The sequence below is a fragment of the Notolepis coatsorum genome (genome assembly GCF_963971535.1).
Source record: "Notolepis coatsorum genome assembly, chromosome: 6".
In the NCBI taxonomy this organism is placed as follows: Eukaryota; Metazoa; Chordata; class Actinopteri; order Aulopiformes; family Paralepididae; genus Notolepis; species Notolepis coatsorum.
The window spans coordinates 78,932,696-78,939,050 of NC_140170.1; positions in this window are offsets into that span (position 1 = coordinate 78,932,696).

Consider the following 6,355-nt stretch of genomic DNA (forward strand, 5'->3'; position numbering starts at 1 on the left):
CCCTAGGGTGAAGGTTAGGGTTAGTTGGTTAAGGTTAGGGTAACAGCCTGCTGGCGCGATTGTTAGGAGTAACATGATTGGCGCTGAAAAAAACATTGGTGGCCAATCAGATTGCGCAAACCGAAAGGGGAAGTGGAACTCTGTTAGGGAAAATATACACTCGAACAGCTCCTTTTTCAGTATGACCATTCACATCTCCTTGAGCCTTTACCTTTGAATGGTCTTGTTAATGCCTTTGCCTAAAGACAAACATTACCAATACACAGGATATGGTGTCATTATCTTATTGTATTAAGAATGTAATTTGGAGGCAACAAGACTGCACTAAGGTTGCACTTTCAGCAGCTGTCATTTTGGGAGGAACAATCATCTGACAATTCTTACAATTATTCTCACATCACGGATCGAAATAATCTTTTTTTTGTATTTTATTTTTTTATAATTTTTTTAAACAAACACATAAACAAACATGACAACACACGATAAGATATACAAGCATTAATTGTCAGAGCACATCCAATGAGATCACATTTTAGTTAATTGTCTTATATAAGATATACCCCTAATACCTGTTATCTAAAAACCTACACACATATGCTCCAGCTCGAACCCCCCCCTCCCGGACCCCACCTTGAGAAGTACCTCCACTATCCCTCGCACCTAACCAGACACTACCATTATAAGCTAGCCTTTATTCTCTCCACCACTTCTAACCACATTGACATTTTGGATTCATTGAGACCCAGAATTCTTGCTGTAGATATTTCTTGATAAATCACATCGAGATATGTAAGAAACCAAACTTTACGGCACATTTTTTCCGGTTGAAACCAGCGTGATGCGATCAGCTTTTTAGCTACTGTGATACCCGATAAAACCAATCTCTTTAGCTGTGGATTCACTGCAAACTCAAAAACATCATTCAATAGTAATACCGAGGGGTGTACAGGTATATTCCAAGATACGAGTTTTGATAATTGTTGGGTCACATCTTTCCAGAATGCCTTGACTGGTGGGCAGTCCCAATACATGTGCATAAATGTCCCTTCGTCCCCATTTGTACATTGGGTGCATTTGGAGTCTTGTTTAAGCCCCATTCGGCACAGTCTTATAGGAGTCAAGTATGTCCTGTGGATATAGTTAAGATTGATTTGTTGATGATCCGGGTTCCTTGATGTAAGTCGGACATTTGCCCAGGCTCCTTGCCAATCAAAGTCATTTTCCAGGTCTGGTATATCCCTCCTCCAGACAGAGTCTAGTTGGAGGGTTTCATACAAGGACGTTAGTAATTGATGATACAATTCTGAAACAAAACCTCTAGATGTCTCTCTTTCGTAGAAGAATTTGTGGTATCTGTGGTGTTTAATTGGTCTGTCTAATGGAACACCGTGAGACTTCAAACATAGCTGTAACTGTTTGTAAAAAAGCCATGTGGACTTGGTGAGATTAAATTTTTTGCGTATTTCTTTATCACTACAAAAACCCTGTTTGTTAAAAACATCCCCTAATGAGTGTATGCCTTGCTCTTCCCATATAGGGAATCTTATAGGTCGTTTTTCCATTAAGAGTGCATTGTTATTGAATAAGGGAGTATGATTGTGCCATTTATATGGGTTAGGATTTTTTTTTTGTGATTCACGCCATATCCGGATCGCATGAGTAATTATGGGGCCAAATTTTCGTTCACAGTGCTTGATTGGTAGTTCAGTGTATGCTATGTCCTTCAGTCTATGTGGGGCTACTATGTTTTCTTCTCATTTTCTCCAGGATACTAATGCTTGGGGGTCAAACCATGTTGTCAATGGTCTTAATGTGTACGCCTTAAAATATTGGAAAAAATCTGGAAATGCCATGCCACCATCTGCTTTATTTCTCTGTGCGGTGGATCTTTTTATACGTGGTGGTTTGTTATTCCAAATAAATTTGTATGTGGAGGAGTGTAATCTTTTCCAGTAACCCTCTGGAGGGGGTAACGGTAGCATTGAACTGAAGAAGTTGATTCTAGGTAGTACATCCATCTTAACTATTGATATCCGTGCTTGTACTGTGTTTTTAAGTTTTGCCCATCTATCAAGGTCGTCTTTGATTTTGTTTTGGATTTTTGTGTAATTGTGCTTCACCGTTTGTCTTATGGTGGGGAATATTTCCACACCCAAGCATCTGAAATGTTTTACCATCGGTATCTCTCCTGGGAGGGTTATATATTTTTTTGCAGGGGTGTTAAGTGGAAGGAAAGCCGACTTCGGCCAATTTATCTTAAATCCCGATAAATCACCAAAGTCCTCAATCAACTTGAGCAGATGAGGCAATGTGGTGTTGGGGTTTTGCATGAACAATATTACGTCGTCCGCATATAAACTAATTTTTTGTTGTGTGCCTTTGATTACGATTGGTTCTATGGATTGGGATTGTCTTATATATTGTGCTAAAGGCTCTAATGATAGATTGAATAGTCCGGGACTAAGAGGACAACCCTGTCTGGCAGAGCGTGATACCGGAAAGATTTTGGAGATGATTGTGCCTGTTGTAATCATGGCCGATGGGTCTTTGTATAATACTTTAATCATATCAATGAATCCTTTTCCTAACCCCATCCTTTCTAGTACTGCCCATAGATACGACCATTCCAGCCTGTCAAAGGCTTTCATAGCATCCAGGGACAGCATCGCCTTAGGTATGGTGTCATCCTTGTCGGCATCTAGTACGTGCAGTATTCGTCTTATGTTATCAGTGATCAGGCGGCCTCCTATGAAGCCAGTTTGGTCCGGGTGAACTAAAGACGTCATATGCTTTTGTAATCTGATGGCTAATACCTTAGAGTACAGTTTGATATCGGTTCCGAGGAGGCTTAAAGGTCTATAACTACCGCACTCGTTGGGGTCTTTGTATTTTTTAAGGAGAACTGTTATGAGTGCAATATTGTCATTCTTATGGAAGTTCCCCTCGTTGACTGAGTATAAGATCATATTTAGTAATAAGGGACCAATTATGTCCCAACAAGAAAGGTACATTTCTGATGGGAAACTGTCTCTTCCAGGAGCCTTACCACTTTGCATTGCGGTTATGGCCTTCTTGAGTTCCTCTAGTGTGATCGGTGTTTCTAACTGTTTAGCGTCATCCTCTGAAAGTTTAGGGAGAATAATTTTATTAAGAAATGTGTCCATTTTGTTTTGATCGAAGGTCGTTTCTGATTTATATAAGTCGGAGTAGAATTCTTTGAATGTATCGTTTATTTTTACAGGATCTGTTACAAGTACTTGTTGTGCTCTAATGGTAGTTATATCTGCAAATTTTGCATTCATTCTTAATCGCATGGCTAATAGATGACTAGGTTTGGAACCATGGGAGTACTGCTGTTGTCTTGTGCTGCGTATTTGTATTTCCGATTGTTGTCTGTATATGGCATTGATCTCTATTTTTAGTACGTTAACTTTGTGCATTTATTCTTGCGCATTTTGGAGGAAAAGCTATCCGTGAAATCTTTGATCATTCCCTTTACCGACATCCATATTATTCTGGGGTCTTGCACCGAGTTTGCATTCTCCCGTTGGAATACTATAAGAGCTTCTTTGAGTTGTGTAATGAATTCCTTGTTATTAAGCAGCAACGAGTTAAATCGCCATCTTGGGGCTCGGGAGGATAGTATACCAAATGTACCTTTAAGGAGTAAATAACAGTGATCTGCGTTGGGTATCATTTCCACTTCATAATTATCAAATAGTCTCTGTGATGCAAAGACATAATCTATTCTGGATAGTGTATTATGTCTCGCAGATCGACAAGAGTACTTTCGGGTCGTGGGATTAAGTAACCGCCATAAGTCATTTACACCTGTAATCTTCGACCAATCCTTTAATGCCTTCGATGAATTCTTTTGTTCGCTGGAAAAGGCGAGGTAAGATTTGTCCATCCTTGGGTTCCAGATGGCATTAAAATCCGCACCCATTATAAATGAGTAATCGGGAATGTCTAACATTGCATTGGTTAGTGTAGTGAAGAAATCTTCTTCGTACAAATTTGGGGCGTATACCGCTACCAACGCTATTTTCCTGTTCTTATGTTCAATCTTAGCTATAGTTATCCGACCTTCTACATCAGACCATACTCCCTTTAGTACAATATTCAACTTACGTTTAACGACTATGGCTACACCCCGAGTTCTCGTACCAATAGAAGAGTGACTAATATTATGGTATGTATTGTCCGCTAATTTATCTATGTCTTTCTCTAGAATGTGCGTTTCGCTTAGCAGAGCAATGTCCACATGTTCTTTTTTCATCAGTGTGAGCACGCTTTTGCGTTTGAGTTGGTTATTTATTCCCCCTGTGTTCCATATCATTATATTCAAACTAGCCATAATCTATACATGTATTGTAATTTTTGGTAATGCTTCTGGAGTGCGAGGCAATAATAGATATACATCCCACTAGTGAGGTCCCGTTGAGAGCCGAGCTTAAAAACATACATATATACAAATAAAAATCCCCTACCCTTCCCTCCCACCGAGAGTCGTACAGGATTGTGTTTCATGAACACAACCTTTGCGTATGACTCCCTCCCTTGCACCACCGGATATCCCAGAATGATCCAATTATCCTTAACATTCCTATGTATACCATAGGATCTAACACTATAAATTCTACCATAAGTAGAATGTCGACTGTGGCTTGGCCACTTTCCCGTAAAATAAAAATTTAAATAAGATACAACTAAAAATAAAGACCAAAAATAAGCTTCAATTATCATGCCCTAATCACTTACATTTTATATGAACTTGTGTAATTTATAGTAACCCATGAATAATATGGAGGTATTGAACTGAAGATAAATCAGAGAAAACGGATGAAAAAAAACAAGTAAAAGGAAGAGAACATTAACTTAGATCTTAAAAGAGCTTCGCTATGCTTAAACATCTAAAGTATAAATTGGAGAAGTAGTGGAAATATTTCCAATTAATAAAAAACAGTTTTTAAATACGTATATGCAGCATTTCCCTGACCGGGGTGGGCGATGATCCGTTGTGTAGAATGATCTTTCAGCCGGCCGCTGCTATGATGGTTCTGTGGTTCTGCATCTAGATGCTGTTGATTATTCCCCCGAGGGGCTTCTGGTAGATTGACTGACCACGTATTGCTGTTATTCCAGAATGTTCCCTATATCAAAGAATGCTTTAGATGTTCTAGATTATTCCAATGTCGTTTTTACATTGTTCGAATGTTCCAGTATGTTCTGGAGTGTTCCAATCTTGAATCCAATATGTCCGCAATAATAGAATTCCGACGGGGAAAGCATTCAATAACTCTGAGCACGTAGGTCTGTCCCAAATCCTCGGTTCATTAAAGATTATACTATATGGTGACCTTGCATAACAGAGATTAAAAGGCCATTTATACACTATCCTGCGTGTTGTGCAGACAAGTATTTGGCTGCATCTTCAGGCGAGTTGAGGAAAACCCTTGCTCCTTTTTTATCGACAATGCGAAGTATTGCAGGGTATGCTAATAGGGGTCTGTATTTCTCCAGATAGAGTTGAGACATCACCGTCTTGAACTTGGCACGCAGGTCCACTACATCACGACAATAATCTTCAAAGCAGTGTATTGGTACATCCATGTATTTCAGATTGCCTTTCATCCTGCGAGTTTCACGAATAATCATTTCTTTTATTCTGACTTGGCGCAGGATAACCAATATCGAAATAATCTTAAGTGTGAACCAAACGTAAGCCTAGAGGATGTGTAAACATAATACCTTGTAAACATGTAAACTTAATAGTAGCTGGCCCTGCACATGTAAGCACAATTGTAACTTCCTTGTAAAGCTTTCAAGCTTCAGTGTTCTAGGGACCCTTTTCCTTTGCTCTGAGAAGTTGTGAAAACATTCCATATAAAAAGTTTTAAAAACACACCATAAAGGTAAGCAAATAGTTAATACCCCTAAACTAGGGTGACCAGGTGTCCCCCTTTTGGTTGCACTGTCCCACCATTTGAGACCGCGTCCCACATATTGGGAGGATGTCCCCCTTTAAAAAAATCGAACACAAGACATTCCTGTCAAGTGATAAAGTTTGAATATTTAAAACAGATGTTAGGTGGTAACAAGCCAGCTGCCAGTGCCAAGATGAATGTGGAGATATAATTCTGTATTTAATTTGTATTTATTTTGATTTAACCTTTACCTATTCGGTGAAGACGAGTTATTCTAATAAAACATTATCCATCTGTCCCACCAAAATCTTACTGTTGTCCTGCTTTTGGACTTTTTGCATCTGGTCACCCTACCCTAAACAAACAAACTGTTATGCACACATTATAGTTTGATGGTTAATGAGTTTAAATATGGCCACCAGTGATGT